General features: G+C 31.4%; 3 long non-coding RNA genes across 3 annotated transcripts; 1 reads left to right on the top strand and 2 right to left on the bottom strand.

Annotated features, from left to right (window-relative positions):
- The first annotated feature begins 10,381 nt into the window (after positions 1-10,381).
- Positions 10,382-11,278, top strand: LOC128289609 (uncharacterized). The gene is made up of 2 exons (XR_008279303.1): positions 10,382-10,421; positions 11,112-11,278. It is a non-coding gene; the product is annotated as an uncharacterized LOC128289609 (long non-coding RNA).
- Positions 11,279-12,667: 1,389 nt separating this feature from the next.
- LOC128289508 (uncharacterized) lies at positions 12,668-14,579 on the bottom strand. Its single transcript, XR_008279203.1, has 3 exons — positions 14,460-14,579; positions 13,939-13,999; positions 12,668-12,874 (listed from the first exon to the last, which is right to left on the bottom strand). It is a non-coding gene; the product is annotated as an uncharacterized LOC128289508 (long non-coding RNA).
- A 1,003-nt stretch (positions 14,580-15,582) lies between these two features.
- On the bottom strand, positions 15,583-16,619 carry LOC108481998 (uncharacterized). Its single transcript, XR_001870806.2, has 2 exons — positions 16,303-16,619; positions 15,583-15,951 (listed from the first exon to the last, which is right to left on the bottom strand). It is a non-coding gene; the product is annotated as an uncharacterized LOC108481998 (long non-coding RNA).
- Between the last annotated feature and the right edge of the window lie 2,942 nt (positions 16,620-19,561).

Genomic DNA, 19,561 nt, shown 5'->3' with positions numbered 1-19,561 from the left:
TTGAAGGTTTCTGTTGAAATTAAGAATATAAAAGGTTTTGAAATAGTTTATAATGATAAAATAAAGTGTTAATTGAGAAAAATTAGTTCAATTGATGGGTGAATTGAGAAGGGACTAAATTGTGAAATTGTAAATTTTGGGGTAAAAGTGCAATTTTGAAATTTGAACAGCATAAATTGTGAAGTGAAATAGAATTGAAATGGATGCTAATGAAGGAATGATTTTATAATTATAGATCAAGAAAACGAACTGAATCGTGGAAAGGAGAAAATTCAAGAATAGTCCTTGAATTTCTACGACTTTTACAAATTAGTCCAGGTAAGTTCATATGGAAAAGTTCAATGTTTTGATATGAAAATATTATTATTGTTAAAGTATTTTATTGTTGATGAATACTATCAATTTGCATTAACTAATGAATAATGTGTAACTAAAAGTACAAATTAGTAGGAACAATGGATTTGAGTGCTTCTATTCTGTGACCCTGATGAGTTGACGAAACATATGTGACAAGTGTGCCCGTTTAAGACCATAGTTGGGCTATGGCATCGGTGCAATGTGATAATGTGACTCAGATAAGACCATAATGGGCTATGGCATCAGTATAATGTGATAATGTGATTCCGTATAAGACCATGTCGGGATATGGCTTTGTATGATATGTGAACCGTAAGACCATGGCAAGGCTATGGCTTCGTGTGTGATGCGATCAATGTGAAAGTCCATGGTTTACTATGGCAATGTGATAATGAAGCACTCAATTCCCTTATTGTTCCCTAATTTGACAATGAAGTAAATGAGAAATGGGCCTAAGGGAGTTAAATTGTGAGTTGCCATATGGAAATTATTCCAATGAGTTATTAATGAAATTGTGATTTGGAGGTTGAAATAATTAAACTAATAGATATATGATTGTGTACGATATTTGATATGATTTGTGTTTATATGCCTATGAGCTTACTAAGCTTCAATAAGCTTACTTGTGTGTGTTTAATATTTTTATGTAGATTGACTTGAAGTGAAGTGGGTAGATCTGTAACGCCCCCTTTACCCGAGACCGTCGCCGGAGTCGAGCACGAGGCATTACTAAACTTATTTGAGCACTTAAACAAATTCAAAGAATTTATATCACACTTTCCAGACAAGCTGTCCAACTGTGTCATAGTTGCTAAATAATTCATATCTCGAGTTATAAAACTCGAAATCCAAATCCGTAAATTTTATATGAATTTATACTCATATATCTACTTACCAATTTTTTTCTAGAATTTTTGGTCAAGCCAATTAGTACAGTTTATTATTTAAAATCTCCCCTGTTTCAGGGTTTGACTACTCTGACCTTTGTGTATTACGAATCAGATATCTCTCTGTACAGAGCTTCAATGACTATTCCGTTTATCTCTAATAAAACTAGACTCAATAAGGAATCTGTACATATAAAGTATGACTTCTAATTATCTTTGTAAAATTTATGGTGAATTTCCAAAGTCAGAACAGGGATCCAGAAATTGCTCTGGCCCTGTTTCACAAAAATTTAAACATCTCATAAAATATAGCTCATATACCTGTTTTGCTTCTTCCATATGAGAATAGACTCATCGAGATTCGATTCCATAATTTATTCATTATTTAATTCCATTTCTACTATTTTTAGTGATTTTTCAAAGTCAAACTACTGCTACTTACAGAAAACTATTTTAGTACAAATATTGTTAACTAGTTTATAACATCTTTACTTCAATTCATTCAAACTCTATACATGCCATATAAATCTTCAAACATAAAACAAAAGCTACCGGAATTGATCTGGATAGTGTGCTTTGTTGTGTTGATCCGATCTACCCACTTCACTTCAAGTCAATCTACATAAAATATTAAACACACACAAGTAAGCTTATTGAAGCTTAGTAAGTTCATAGGTTAAAAGTAATGCTTACCAAACATAATATTTCCAAACAATACCAAAACATTTACTAAAGTTTCTGCGATTCACAACCATTGTTATAATAATTCACATAGTTGAGCTCAACAAGAATAACTACTCAATCTCTTCCATTTGGATCACTTCTCTTTATTTCTTATAATCAAATTAGGAAACGGCTTATTTAAATTGAGTACGTCGTTGCTCAATGCCACGATTCACAACTCAGTATGGTTTTCCTCATTGAAATACCATACCTACATTTTTTAACTCGGTATGGGAAATGCCATACCTACATTTCTTAACTCAAGATGGATTTGATAATACCATACCTACATTTCACATTTCAAGATGGATAATACCATACCTACATTTCACAACTCAAGTATGGATGATACCATACCTACGTTTCACACTTTGCCATGGAACAACCATGGTCTTATCCAATCAATTCATCACACGTCACGATACTAACGTACTCAATCCTGCGTTTTTCCTAATTTGCATTTCCACATTTATTCTTTCATTAACAAAATCTACACAATCCCACAACAAATTCAGTATATAATAACACATTATATACTTCAATCATTCACAAATAAACATCTAATTTCAACCATATGAACTTACCCGCTAATTTGTAGAAGATATTGAAATTTTGGGACTATTCGCAACTTTTTCTTTTCCTCGTTCTTCTTGGATTCTTGATCTATAATATAAAATATTTCTACTCATTAGCATTTATTTGATTTCTATTTCACTTCACAATTTATGCTGTTCAAATTTCGAAATTGCACTTTTACCCCAAAATTTACAGTTTTCACAATTTAGTCCCTACTCAATTCACCCATCAATTGAACTAATTTTTCTCAATTAACACTTTATTTTATCATTATAAACTATTTCAAAACCTTTTATATTCTGAATTTCAACAGCAACCTTCAATTCACAACTTTTTCACAATTAGGTCCTAAATATCATTTCCTATCAAAATCACTTAATAAAACCACCTTAATATGAAATTAGAACTTAAATTTCATAATAATTCATCATAAAATTCCCTTATCCATCCAGGGTAACTTCCAATTTCACCCATAAAATCAAAAACTAATGAATTCTACAAGTGGACCTAATTGTAAAAGTCATAAAAACATAAAAATTATCAAGAAAAAGCAAGAATTAGACTCACATGATGTAAAAATATGAAAACCAGCTTTCTCCAGACCTTCTATGGCGTTTTGGCTGAGAAATTATGAAGAAAATGTCTAGATTTTTCAATTACATCATTATTTAACTATTAACTTTTATCTATTTCCAATTTTGCCCTTGTTCACATTGTTTTCTTGCTTATTTCATACCCAAACCGTCCAGCCATTAACCTTTGGGTCTAATTGCTCTTTAAATCCATCTTTTAAATACTTAAGCTATTTACTCACAATTTAACAAATTTTGTGCTATTTTCAATTTAATCCTTTTCAATTAATTAGCCATCCAAACGTTAAAATTTTCTAACGAAACTTTAATACTAACTCAATGACACTCCATAAATATTTATAAAAATATTTATAGCTCGATTTTCAACTTTGAGGTCTCGATACCTCATTTTTGACCCGTTTGACCTAATAAATTCTTTTAATTCACTAATTTCACCATTTCACAAATTCTTCTAAATTCTTACTTGACTCATAAATATTAAATTACTATCTTGTTCAATCTTATTTGTCGAATTTAGTGATCTCAAATCACCATTTCCGACACCACTGAAAATTAGGCCGTTACAAGATCGGATCAACACAACAGGGCACACTATTCAGATCAATTCCGGTAGTTTTTGTTTTATGTTTAAAGATTTATATGGCATGTATAGAGTTTGAATGAATTGAAGTAAAGATGTTATAAACTAGTTAACAATATTTGTACTAAAACAGTTTTCGGTAAGTAGCTGTAGTTTGACTTTGAAAAATCACTAAAAATAGTAGAAATGGAATTAAATAATGAATAAATTATGGAATCGAATCTTGATGAGTCTATTTTCATATGGAAGAAGCAAAACAGGTATATGAGCTATATTTTATGAGATGTTTAAATTTTTGTGAAATAGGGCCAGAGCGATTTCTGGATCCCCTGTTCTGACTTTGGAAATTCACCATAAATTTTACAAAGATAATTAGAAGTCATACTTTATATGCACAGATTCCTTATTGAGTCTAGTTTTATTAGAGACAAACGGCATAGTCATTGAAGCTCTGTACAGAGAGATATCTGATTCGTAATACACAAAGGTCAGAGTAGTCAAACCCTGAAACAGGGAGATTTTAAATAATAAACTGTACTAATTGGCTTGACCAAAATTCTAGAAAAAATTGGTAAGTATATATATGAGTATAAATTCATAGAAAATTTACGGATTTGGATTTCGAGTTTTATAACTCGAGATATGAATTATTTAGCAACTATGACACAGTTGGACAGCTTGTCTGAAAAGTATTATATAAATTATCTAAATTTGGTTAAGTGCTCAAATAAGTTTAGTAGTGCCTTGTGCTCGACTCCGGCAACAGTCTCGGGTAAGGGGCGTTACATTTATTGGTATCAGAGCTTCGGTTTAGCCGATTCTCGGAATATGTATGATGTGAAAAGTGTCTAGAATTACATGCCATATAAATCGTGATAGTGTGTGTATGATCCGATCTAATCCTTGTTTTTATTATAGATTATCTTCGATTTGAAAAGATGTCGATAGACCGAACAAACCGAGCAAGAAGAAGTTAATAGCAGAGTACAAATCTCGAACAAGGAACAAGTAGTGAAGCTTCGATTTCATTGATGCGAGAACAAGAACTCAAAATATGATTTATGGATTCATGAATCGGTGGTATAATGAGAATGTGCGAGAAAGAAATCGACTCATGACCTCCTCCACCTATCTCAACATCTGTAGTAATTTTGTTGCTCCTCCACCTCCTCCGACAACCTGAATCTGCAAACGTTCTCCATTTGAAAAGCTCGAAAACATGGGGTGAAGAATTTTGGGAAGAACAGACGATGACCCCGTTAAAGTGAATATTGGTTGCAAAGTATAATGAGGGTTTTAAGCAAATGGCGTGCTCACCAGATGATTACTTAATATGTGCCGTGTCATTATTGAAAGAAGAAGCTTATAACTGGTGGGAAACAATAGAAGCATTGTTAATTACCGAGAAGATCACTTGGGAATTTTTTCAAAATGAATTTAAGAAGAAATATGTCGGTAGAAGATATCCGGATAAGAAGAAAAGAGAATTTCTCGACTTATGACAGGAAACAAGTCGGTGGCTGAATATGAAAGAGAATTTGTTTATCCGAGCAAATATGCTCGAGATATAGTACCCATGAAGAAGAAATGTGTATCGATTTGAAGAAGGGCTTAATGATGAGATTAAAATGATGATAGGGGCATTGAGATACGAGAATTTGTTGTTCTATCGATCGTGCTCAAGCTTGAAGAAGTATATAATAAAAAGATGCAACGAGATAGAAGAAGTAAAGAATCTTTCAAAAGAAGTGCATCTAAGTCATTTTCGGCTTTACCGGTGAAGAAATCTAAAGAGGAATTCAATGAGCCACTTCAGCATCAGAAAGATCAGAAAAAGTAGGCCAAGACAATCTGATTACAAAGCATCCGACAGACCTTTGTTAGTGTGGGTAGTGTACAAAATACCCAAAGGCCCAAGTGTCAACATTGTGGAAGAAGTCACCCGGTGAATGTAGAAGTAAATTAGGGCTTGTTATAAATGTGGGGCCACCGATCACTTTATTCGTGATTGTCCCCAATTACAAGTAGAAGAAGTGGAACAGAGGAGAAACCGAAAATTCTTCCTCAAAAGGAAGACGCCTCGGTCGAGCAAAGGCTGAGGGCTACTCGTTCGGGTATGAAAGATACCGCTAGCCGATCGAAGTTAGGGCTCTCGCTCGTACTTATGCCATTCGAGCGAGAGAAGAAGCAACGACCCGGATGTAATTGCTGGTACTTTCTATCTTTATGATGTTCCTGTGTATGCTTTAATAGACCCTAGGTCTACTCAATCATATATTTGCACTATGTTAGCATCTGAAAAGAACTTATTTGTTGAGCCTACTGATTATGATGTACAAATTACAAATCCGTTAGGTCAAAGTGTGGTAGTTAATTTAATATGTCATAACTGTCCACTGAAAGTTAAGGGCTGTGATTTCCCCGCTGATTTGATGCTGCTACCCTTTCGGGAATTTGATGTTATCTTGGGCATGGACTGGTTAATGAAACATGACGCAATAGTGAATTGTCGAGAAAAACGAATTAGTTTGAAATGTCAAACAGGAGACATTATTTTGGTTGAGTCTGGAAATTTGGATGACATGGTTAGAAGGATTTCCTTTATGTCCGCCGTAAATTGTTGCGTAAAGGAAATGAGGCTTATTTAGCCTATATTCTTGATACTCGAAGTTCTGAATCAAAGTTAGAGCAACTATCTATTGTAAATGAATTCATGGATGTATTTCCTGAAGAATTACCGTGGTTACCACCGATAGAGAAGTTGAGTTCGTGATAGATGTGCTTCCTGAACAGCTCCCATATCGGTGACACCGTATAGAATGGCTCCAGCAGAATTAAGAGAGTTAAAACGCAGTTGTAAGAGTGTTAGACAAAGGGTTTATCGACCGAGTATGTCGCCGTGGGTGCACCTGTCTTATTTGTGAAAAGAAGGATGGTTCATTGAGGTCGTGCATAGATTACAGCAAATTGAATAAGGTAACAATTAAAAATAAATATCCTTTGCCTCGTATTGATGATTTATTCGATCACCTTAAGGATGCTACAGTTGTTTTCAAAAATAAATCTCAGATCTGGGTATTATCAGTTAAAGGTAAAGGAATGTGATGTACCGAAAACAACTTTTAGAACTCGGTATGGTCATTATGAGTTCTTAGTTATGCCATTCGGTTTGACAAATGCTCCGCCGCTTTTATGGATTTAATGAATCGAATTTTCCATCTTACCTAGATAGATTTGTGGTTGTGTTTATTGACGATATCTCGATCTATTCAAAGACGAATCCGAGCATGCTCAAGACTTGAGAATTGTATCGCAGATATTAAGGAAAAATAGTTATATGCAAAATTTAGTAAATGTGAATTTTGGCTTCATGAAGTGGGATTCTTGGGTCACATTGTGTCGGTTGATGGTATACGGTAGATCCGAGTAAGGTGTCAGCGGTGATTAATTGGAAAACTCTAAAGAATGTTACGGAAGTGCGAAGTTTCCTTGGATTAGCTGGTTACTATCGTCGATTTGTGAAAGATTTTTCACTGATTGCTTCACCGATAACTAAATTATTACAGAAGAATGTTGAGTTTGTATGGTCTGATGAGTGCCAACAAAGTTTTGATCAATTAAAGAAAATGTTGACAGAGGTCTGATGTTAACTCAAATTTGAATCGGTGTGCCATATGTAGTATATAGTGATGCGTCTCTGAATGGTTTAGGTTGTGTATTGATGCAGTCAGGAAAAGTTGTAGCATATGCTTCTCGACAGTTGAAACCACATGAGAGGAACTACCCTACACATGATCTTGAGTTAGCTGCCATAGTATTTGCTTTAAAAATTTGGAGACACTACCTATATGGAGAGAAATGTTATGTGTATCTGCACCATAAAAGTTTGAAATATTTAATGTCGCAGAAAGAGCTGAATTTGAGACTGAGGCGATGGTTAGAGCTGTTGAAAGATTACGATCTTATCATTGATTATCATCCGGGTAAGGCAAATGTAGTGGCAGATGCACTTAGTCGGAAATCATCATTATTTGCTCTTCGGGCGTTAAATGCTCATTTGTCTGTTAATGAAAATGGTTCTATATTAGTTGAATTAAAGACAAAACCAGATTCTTTCAACGAATTCGGAATTGCAAGATGAAGATCCGAAGTTGGTGTTGAAACGACAAATGGTTCGGGATAATTTGAACTTAGATTACTCTATTGATAATAGTGGTATGTTATACCATCGTAATAGAATTTGTGTCCCGAATAATCTAGAATTGAAGAAGGATATCTTATCGAGGCTTATAGTAGTATGTACTCGATTCATCCGGTAGTACGAAGATGTATTGTGATTTGAAAAAATGTATTGGTGGCTCGGTATGAAACGGAAATTTGTGAATTTGTGGCAAAATGTTTAATCATCAACAGTAAAAGTTTGAACATCAAGTGCCTCTGTGTTTGTTACAACCCGTAATGATTCCGAATGGAAGTGGGAACATGTGACGATGGATTTTGTATCCGGATTGCCAGTGACTCAAGAAAAAGATTCGATTTGGGTGATAGTAGAAAGATTAACTAAATCGGCGCATTTTATTCCGGTCGTAATGATTTTTCACTTGATAAGTTAGCGGAATTATATGTGTCGAAATTGTGAGATTACATGGGTGCCGACATCAATTATTTCGATCGAGATCCGAGGTTTACTTGAGATTTTGGAATAAACTACAGAAGCTTTAGGTACTAAGTTAAAATTTAGTATGACTTTTCACCCTCGCATGATGGACAATCGAGCGAGTGATTCAGATTTTGGAAGATATGTTAAGGTGTTGTATACTGAGTTCAAGTGGCGGTGGGAAAGGTACTTACCTTTAAATTGAATTTGCTTATAATAACAGTTATCAAGCTAGTATCAAAATGGCACCGCTTGAAGCTCAGATGGAAGGAAGTGCGAACCCGTTGTATTGGTCAAGTAAGTGAATCAAATTAGTCGGAGTGGATTTAATTCGGAAACTAAAGAGAAAGTTCAGATTATTCGGAAAGTTTAAAAGTCGCCCGATCGTCAAAAGTCGATGCAGATTTGAAAAGAAGAGATATAGAGTTCAATGTGGGTGATCGTGTGTTCTTGAAAGCTTTTCTGTGGAAAAAAGTTTTACGGTTTGGTAGAAAAGGAAAGCTTAGTCCACGATTTATCGGACCATACGAAATCATTGAGAGGATCGGTCCAGTAGCTTATAGATTGGCCTTGCCTCCAGAACTTGAGAAGATCCATAATGTATTTCATGTATCTAGGTTTAGACGATATAGATCAGACCCTTCACATGTGATTCCTCATACTGAGATAGAGCTACAATTAGATATGACTTATTCGGAGGAACCAGTGAAAGTATTAGCTCGGGAAGTTAAAGAACTACTAATAAACGAAAACCGTTAGTAAAAGTGTTATGGCATCGACATGGAGTGGAGGAGGCAACCTGGGAAACAGAGGAGTCAATGAGATCACAATATCCAAATCTGTTGTGTAACAAATTTCGAGGACGAAATTTTTAAAGGGGGAGAGTTGTAACTACTTAATTTTCAAGTGGTGTCGGAAATGGTGATTTGAGATCACTAAATTCGACAAATAAGATTGAACAAGATAGTAATTTAATATTTATGAGTCAAGTAAGAATTTAGAAGAATTTGTGAAATGGTGAAATTAGTGAATTAAAAGAATTTATTAGGTCAAACGGGTCAAAAATGAGGTATCGAGACCTCAACGTTGAAAATCGAGCTATAAATATTTTTATAAATATTTATGGAGTGTCATTGAGTTAGTATTAAAGTTTCGTTAGAAAATTTTAACGTTTGGATGGCTAATTAATTAAAAAGGACTAAATTGAAAATAGCGCAAAATTTGTTAAATTGTGAGTAAATAGCTTAAGTATTTAAAAAGATGGATTTAAAGAGCAATTAGACCCAAAGGTTAATGGCTGGACGGTTTGGGTATGAAATAAGCAAGAAAACAATGTGAACAAGGGGCAAAATTGGAAATAGCATAAAAGTTAATAGTTAAATAATGATGTAATTGAAAAATCTAGACATTTCTTCATATTTTCTCAGCTAAAACGCCATAGAAGGTCTGGAGAAAGCTGGTTAAAGCTGGTTTTTCATATTTTACATCATGTGAGTTTAATTCTTACTTTTCTTGATAATTTTATGTTTTATGACTTTTACAATTAGGTCCACTTGTAGAATTCATTAGTTTTTGATTTTATGGGTGAAATTGGAAGTTACCCTGGATGGATAAGGGAATTTTATGATGAATTATTATGAAATTTAAGTTCTAATTTTATATTAAGGTGGTTTTATTAAGTGATTTTGATAGGAAATGATATTTAGGACCTAATTGTGAAAAAGTTGTGAATTGAAGGTTTCTGTTGAAATTAAGAATATAAAATGTTTTGAAATAGTTTATAATGATAAAATAAAGTGTTAATTGAGAAAAATTAGTTCAATTGATGGGTGAATTGAGAAGGGACTAAATTGTGAAAATTGTAAATTTTGGGGTAAAAGTGCAATTTCGAATTTGAACAGCATAAATTGTGAAGTGAAATAGAATTGAAATGGATGCTAATTAAGGAATGATTTTATAATTATAGATCAAGAAAACGAACTGAATCGTGGAAAGGAGAAAATTCAAGAATAGTCCTCAATTTCTACGACTTTTACAAATTAGTCCAGGTAAGTTCATATGGCAAAGTTCAATGTTTTGATATGAAAATATTATGATTGTTAAAGTATTTTATTGTTGATGAATACTATCAATTTGCATTAACTAATGAATAATGTGTAACTAAAAGTACAAATTAGTAGGAACAATGGATTTGAGTGCTTCTATTCGTGACCTCGATGAGTTGATTGAAACATATGTGACAAGTGTGCCCGTTTAAGACCATAGTTGGGCTATGGCATCGGTGCAATGTGATAATGTGACTCAGATAAGACCATAGTGGGCTATGGCATCAGATAATGTGATAATGTGATTCCGTATAAGACCATGTCCGGATATGGCTTCGGTATGATATGTGAACCGTGTAAGACCATGGCAAGGCTATGGCTTCGTGTGTGATGCGATCAATGTGAAAGTCCATGGTTTACTATGGCAATGTGATAATGAAGCACTCAATTCCTTATTGTTCCCTAATTTGACAATGAAGTAAATGAGAAATGGGCCTAAGGGAGTTAAATTGTGAGTTGCCATATGGAAATTATTCCAATGAGTTATTAATGAAATTGTGATTTGGAGGATGAAATAGTTAAACTAATAGATATATGATTGTGTACGATATTTGATATAATTTGTGTTTATATGCCTATGAGCTTACTAAGCTTCAATAAGCTTACTTGTGTGTGTTTAATATTTTTATGTAGATTGACTTGAAGTGAAGTGGGTAGATCGGATCAACACAACAGGGCACACTATTCAGATCAATTCCGGTAGTTTTTGTTTTATGTTTAAAGATTTATATGGCATGTATAGAGTTTGAATGAATTGAAGTAAAGATGTTATAAACTAGTTAACAATATTTGTACTAAAACAGTTTTCGTAAGTAGCAGTAGTTTGACTTTGAAAAATCACTAAAATAGTAGAAATGGAATTAAATAATGAATAAATTATGGAATCGAATCTTGATGAGTCTATTTTCATATGGAAGAAGCAAAACAGGTATATGAGCTATATTTTATGAGATGTTTAAATTTTTGTGAAACAGGGCCAGAGCGATTTCTGGATCCCTGTTCTGACTTTGGAAATTCACCATAAATTTTACAAAGATAATTAGAAGTCATACTTTATATGTACAGATTCCTTATTGAGTCTAGTTTTATTAGAGACAAACGGCATAGTCATTGAAGCTCTGTACAGAGAGATATCTGATTCGTAATACACAAAGGTCAGAGTAGTCAAACCCTGAAACAGGGAGATTTTAAATAATAAACTGTACTAATTGGCTTGACCAAAATTCTAGAAAAAATTGGTAAGTAGATATATGAGTATAAATTCAGAGAAAATTTACGGATTTGGATTTCGAGTTTTATAACTCGAGATATGAATTATTTAGCAACTATGACACAGTTGGACAGCTTGTCTGAAAAGTATTATATAAATTATCTAAATTTGGTTAAGTGCTCAAATAAGTTTAGTAGTGCCTTGTGCTCGACTCCGGCAACGGTCTCGGGTAAGGGGCGTTACAACTTGGACCTTGAAATCATAATATATTTTGTTGTATAAATTTGGATGAGTAGAGATCATGTTAGAAGTATAGAGGATGATGTTGATGTGAACATGAGTTGGGTTTTAGATTATATGGTAAATTATGTGCTAGTAGGGGCCTAAATGTATGGGATAGGAATTTCAAGGGTTGATAGTGAATAATGATAGAATGAGGTCCCTGTAGTATATTTGCGAAATCATATTCAAATTTGGTCTAGAAAATCGAAAGATGTTGAATTTTTAGATGTTAAGGTTCTAAGGGACCAAATTGTTAAATATACATTCATGATTGAATTAATGACTATGTGTTTGTTGATTGTGTATTAATACCATTTTCGTAAATAGATTTATCATACGTAGTTAAAGACGACGATGGGATCTCGAAGGTGAAAGAAAAAGAAAAGGCGACGGACTACTAGCGTTTTTGATTTGTGCTAACTTAATATGTTCTTATTTTATGTTTAAATTAATGTTTAGTTATTGACTCCGTGCTTTTATGAATGAAAGCATGACTTGTCTCATATGTTGTTGATAGCCTCATAGTAATATGAAAGCTAAATAACAGGGTTATGAGACATTACCAATCAGTACAGTACAATACAGACATTAATTAAATATAAACGTTCAGACTCATCATAATTTTAAGATGACGTCCCTTTAATGGGCCCCCGCGGTCCAATATGAACAGTAAAATCAATTTGGGACTAAATGAGAATTACTACGAATTTTTCTTCCAATTTTCAAATTCATACTATATACCATTGCCAATCATAATTTACTTATTTTATCAATACTTTCACAACCTAAATGGCTCTCATAAAACATTCTAGGTACATGCCATTACCAATACTCAACATGCTTTACCTCATCGAATTCAGGATCGGCATGGGATGCTGATTCAATAATCTAGCCTTAACTTAACCTGCGCACGGAAACAAGCCGTATGCTGAGTATACACTCAGTGGTATTTCTATAATCTGAACACTTAAACAATTATAAAACATATTAATTTATATATATTGAACTATTCAAACTCAATGAGTATTCAAGCATTCACTTTCCAACTAATGTTTTGGTCTATTTTAAATTCAAAATCATTTATTATTTTTCAATAGCAATTAATCAATCAGTAATATTCATTAACAATCAGCTAATCAGAACAATTATTTATTCAATAACAGTCGGTAACAATCAATTATTCAATAATAATCAGTTATTCAGTATCAATCAGTTGATCGGTTATCCAGTAACAGTCAATTATTCAGTAAAATCAGATATACAGTTTATTCAGTAACAGTCGATCATTCTAGTTCCTTTATTTACCCCTATTAACATGACTCGGACCTAGACGGATACACGGATCCAACCAACACACCAGTACGGCACATAGTGTCTCATTGGCCAAAGCCGGAACAATAACAAGAATAGTAATAAAGATGCGGTACGAGTACCTCATCGAACAAATCCGAAAAATAATAGTAACAGTAATAAGAATAATATCCGACACACAAAGTGCCGAATCGGTAAGAATAAGAATGTGATGAGTCGGCACATAAGTGCCTCGATCGAAGAAGTTTACGTAACCGTGCTCTTTCATATCCTATGGCATGCCAACTATATTCGACTAACCCGACTAGTTAATAGGGTATTTAATTCACTTTCCAGCTTTTCAATTAATTCATATTTTAATTAATTAACTATATTTTTCAATTCAATATAATTCCATTCACTTTTCACTAATAAATATTCAATTTCACAATAATCACAATTTTCTATCAATTTCATCACACTTCCAACTACATATTTTTTCCAATATAACAAATATTTATTATTCAATTTCCACATCAATATTCATTTTAATTCAAACATTCACATATATTCATAAATTAATTCAATATAATCAATATTCAATCCAATTCAAATAATCATCTGAAAATAATAAATCCAACAATTTAAGTATTAAGTTCAGATTATAGAAATACAAACCGTATTTTCTCGAGCTAACTCCCGTTGTCTTTGCCATTTTTCCTTGCTTAGCCGAGATTTCCTGAGACAACGTTAGCTATGAGAATTAAAACAATTCATATTCGTTAATTCACTACTAATTTATATCTAATTAATACAATTTCTATTCAATTTCTACTTTAATTTCAATTTAATCTTAACTAAATTCACTTACTTTTTCTATCTCAATTCATACTTCATTTCTACTCAAATTTTGTCCAAACTCATACTTAACTATTAAATTTCCAGCATATTTTTTTAATTTCGAAATTTCATCAATTTAGTCTCTACAACATAAAACTTATGAATTACTTTACAATTCAATCCTTATTTCATTTCTAACTTGAATTTCTATCAATTTAACCCTTATTTCATCATTTTACTCAACATGAACATTATCTAGAAATCTAATAACTTTCAAAATATCAACTTAATTTCATCAAAATTTTGCTCCAAAACTTTTAAAACATCAAAATTAAGTAAAAAGGGCTAAATTAACATACCAATTAAACTTCCAAACCTTGAAATCCCAATTTTTCACTTTTTTTCTTCTTTCCTTTTTCCTTTCTTCTTTCTTTTCTCTGTTTCGTTTCATCCTTTCTTTCTTTTCTATTCTTTTCTTTTATTCCTTTTACTTTATATATATATATATATATATATATATATTATAATAACTTAATAATAGCTATAATAAAATATCTATTTAATATCCAATATCTATTTTACATTTGTATACACATATATTATTACATTCTGTCTTTCTTTAACCTATTCATTATATAAATATCTTTTACTTAATACTAATATATAATTTAATAATATACTTATATAATAAGTAAATGTACATGTATTTAACAATTGTATGTATATTAGTATTACACATGTCACCATATGCACCATACATTTGTAAACTTTTTATTTATTTTTCACATAAAAATCTTATAATATAATTATTTAATTAATAAATACCTTTTATTAATACACTTGTACCCAATCATTACCACACATTTGTCTTACTTTTATTTATTTATCATATAATATTAATTTAATAATAACAAATACATTAATATTTCCTTAAATAATAAGTAAATACAATCATGTATTACAAATGTGTGTATTATATTTATTACACTTGTATTTATTTTTGCCATACACTTGGCACTCTTTTTGGCTTATTTACTTATTTAGCCCTTTCAATTTTCTTTATTCTATTATTAAACTTTCACACTTCATTCAATTTAATCCTTTTATCCAATTATCCTTAATTTAATCTAATCACTTAACTACTGATTAACTTCGTAAATATTTTTAATAAATATTTACGAATCTATTTTTCAAAAACAGAAACCCGAAAATACACTTTTTCGATAACGACAAAATCAGGTCATTACAATAAGTGAACAAGGTAAGTAATTATACTTTATGTTATGTCGAAATATGAGATCAAGATGAAAAGCTTAGACGGGGCAATGATACATTAATATTCGAATTAAGAATCATAATGTGTTATGTTGAATTAGTTTGATAATTAAACTTTGATACTAATGTTATGTCACATTGTTTTATGTTTATGTGCTTTAATTCAAATCATGTTAGCACTATTGAGTTCCTTTGCTCAGCAGACTGTTTGTTTAATTTTGTGTGTAGGTGTTAATCAAATCTCGAGGTTTTAGAGAGGTCGATGTAAGACCCAATTTGTGCCCGGGCCTACACCAAAACTAAAACCAAAAATAAAATAAAACAACAAAAATAAATCCAATGTCCCTTTTACAAACATTGAGATCCAATACCCATTACAAGCCCAAACCTAAACCTAACCCAACTAACCCAAACAGCCCAAAATATCCCAAGCCCAAAACACCAATGAAATTTTCGGCAGAAAACCTAGGTCACTTGCGCCGCAGCAACTTTCAGTAGCCTCCAACACCGCTGCTGCCTCCGTGCCAGCCCCACGTGCGCCATCATCCAGCTAGCTCCATTCATATCTGCAACAGGCTAACAACCCACAACAAATTGACTGCAAAGAATAACATATTACAGCAATGAAATTGGATTTTTCTTTTTATTTATTTATTTATTTTATTATTTTCGGCTATAAAAACGGAATGAAATCAGGTGTAAAGGGGATCTTTTCTTTTTCCGATTACACATGCAAATCTGTAAAAAGTTTGAATAGAAGAAAGACGATGTAAATAGGGGGTTCTAAAAAAGATATAAGGGGATTGAAAAAAAGCAATAAAAAAGGGAAAAGGTGATTCTCAGTTTGATAGTCTTCTTTTTTTCTTTTCTGCGTTTTTCTTCTTTAAGTTTACAGGAAATTTTAAAATAAAAGAAAAAGGTATTTACCTTAGTAGTCGAGACCCGTCTTCTTCGTCGCAATCAAAGTAGGGACGGTGTTTCGAAATTGAAGACAGAGTCCTCGAGGTTCTCCATGGCTCCCCTGCACCACTGCTCAAATTGAAGCAAGAATATGAGAATAAGGGGCTATGGAGATTGGCCGAATGAAGAAGGAAAAATTAGAACGCTTCTGTCTTTTCTCCTTTGTTAGTAATTTAGGTTTTTTTTTCTTTATAAACAAGATGAAACGGTACCGTGTGAAGCCAATCCCAATGGATCCCTTGTTGACGGAATATTTACGCACATAGCCCTCCCTTCCTGCACTGATCTCTAATTAGGTCTCAATTAGGATTTATTTGTTTTTTTACATTTTCCATGAGATTTTCACATTATTACGATTTAGTACTTATTTGAACACTGCGTTTTAACATTTGGTATATTCTCGTTCCAAGTCCTTGCTCATTTGTGCGTGTTTTATTTGGATCCTCAGTTTTGATTTAATGATTTGTTTTATTTATAGATTATCCTTTTGATTATGATTTTATTTCAATTAAGTTAGGTTTTATATTTTTAGGATTTATTTATTATTTTGTTTGTCCTATTATTTTAACATGTTTTTTTAAAATTATTTTTTTAAATTCCATTTTGTTTTAGTTTTCTATATATTGTTGAATTGTTTTACTATATAAGTTATGGTTTTGAAATTCTCTTTATGTAAATTTATATTTAAAATATTTGTGTAATATTCATTCATATGCATTGATATTTATATATATATATATATATATATATATATATACACATATTTTATGTCAAATTACTCACTTGAATCCTCTTTTGAACATGTTCATATAATTTTTCTTTAAAATTTTATTTATATATTATTTGTTTCTTTTGAATCCAATTTTGGGTGTTATATACTTTGTTTGTTTCAAATATTTTCTTATATTATTATCCTCTTGTATATGCATCGTTTGTACTAGGTCTTTACTCCAAGTATACTATTAATTTTATATTATTTTATACATACGTTTTTTAAACCTATTCCTATATTTTGTTATATATATTTTGTGTTATTTAAAGGAAAATTCACATATTTCATGAATCATTTAAACTATTAATATTTGGTCATGTTATTTTAAATATATAGTTTTTTTAAAAAGAAAGAGATCTATTTATATAATTATGTTGTTAAAATATATTACGATATATAGCTTTTGATAAAATTAATTTAATCTTATAATTTATATTTTAATTTCATGATATTTTATATAACTTTTACTTGTATTTCCTTTCAAATTTATTATATACATAATTCATTCTTTTAAAAAAAACATATATTATTATTTCTTTGTTAGTTAAGATTCTTTCATATACATATAGTTTGATTGTATATTGGTATGTTCATCTTCCATGTATATTGTTTATCCTTGGTTATGGTATTATATCTTCATTATATATTGTTTTATTAACTTTTAGTTTTTAAAATATTCTTGCATGTTATTAGCTCCAAATTACTTCTTTCACAATATTTATTTTCATATTCATTCACATATTCTTAGTCTTATTTTATATATGTGCATCCTTTCAAATTCAATCATGTGTTGATTCATTTTGTAAGTTTTCATATATTTAATAGTCTTCAAATTATTTCCCATTTGTTTTTGTGTACAATGTATCGCTTTAGTTTTCATGTTATTTCATGTATTATTGTTTTATATTGATTATTAGCCTTTTGCACTATTATTTAAATCATGGTAATTTGTTCTTTTGTTTACTTGTATAATATTTCGTATAGTAATCTATGTTTATAACTTTTTGTTATATTGTTGCATCGTGATTCAAATTTCAATATTTTGGTTGATATTAGTTGTTTCGTTGTTATTTCAGGAAAAATAAAAGCGCTTTGAGCAAATTTTCAATTTTCCTTGTTATTCAAAAATTCTGAAGTAAGACAATATCTAATATTTGGGGAATTCGAAAAATCGTGCTCAATCGTACTGGGTATGACTTTTCCTGTGAACCAAATATTTGGATACCCTTTTATAATTTTAATGTATGAATTGTTCAAAAGTCGAAAATCAATCGCATCTTAAAGGTATAAGGGATCGTATCCAATCGTACTGGGTATGAAACCACATATCTTTAAAACGAGAGATTTTTGACCGCTAATTTAAGCTATTCAAACATTTTTTAAAAAAAATCATACTTCGGAAAATCTTTTCTTTTAAAACTTTTGATATAAGGACAGCATCAAATCAATTTGGTACCAATTTTTGGGCGTAATGAGGGTGCTAACCCTTCTTCATGCGTAACCGACTCCCGAACCTGTTTTTTTATTTTTTACATGAACCAAATTTATTTTTCATTGAATAAAGTGTTTTAATAGGTGGTCCAATTACACCTAAATCAAGAGATTGGTGGCGACTCCACACTCGGTTTTAAAAGTCGATCCTCATTTTTTCCTAACTCGAAAAGATGGTTTCGACAGTTGACAATATCTATAATTCAATTTTCGACTCAACAAAGTGTGTATAGTTATTTTATATGTTTTGTTGAGGTTGGCATGTACCCACTGTCATAATTTGGTTGGGGTTCAATTTGACGTTTTGGTACCTATCATACTTGAGATTTGTAAATAAAGTGTGGTTATATAAGTATGAAGTTGTGTATGATATGTAATCTTAAGATTATGATAGTATGCATGCCTATATTACTCCGTTTGTACCATGCTTTTGATGATTCTTACATACCAAGTAAGTGCAATTGATGCTTGAGTTGGTGATGTTATGTTCTTGGTTAAGATCATGTGCTTAAATGTGTTAAAAGTATGTTAAAATGGTGTTTAGAACTTGTTTATAATGTTCCATAATGTTTAGAAATGATTTGGTATTATTTTGGATCAAACTAGGTGTGTTTTTGAGTCATTTTTGGGTTTTGACAAACTTTTACCGATACAAGTGACAGGTGTATCAATATAAATAAGTCAATAGCAAAAAATGAACTGTGGTAAGGACTTCTACTGACACAAATGTGGCAAAATAGTGTTTAAAATGACTCGAACTTAGTTTCAATCATCCCCAAACACCTACAACTCGATTTAAAATGTTTCTAAAGTGTTTAAAATTACTTGAATTTATTTTTAATTAATATGAACAGTTTTGTATAATATAAAAAATGCTAAATGCTTGATGCTTGTGTTGTTTATGAAAGAAAACTAGTCCAAGTTGTTTTGGCAATAAATATGGTGTTTCACATTCGAACTCGG

This window comes from Gossypium arboreum, chromosome 1 (assembly GCF_025698485.1).
Source record: "Gossypium arboreum isolate Shixiya-1 chromosome 1, ASM2569848v2, whole genome shotgun sequence".
NCBI classification, from domain to species: Eukaryota; Viridiplantae; Streptophyta; class Magnoliopsida; order Malvales; family Malvaceae; genus Gossypium; species Gossypium arboreum.
Note: the sequence above shows the minus strand (reverse complement) of the source record. Positions and strands in the feature narration are given on the sequence as shown.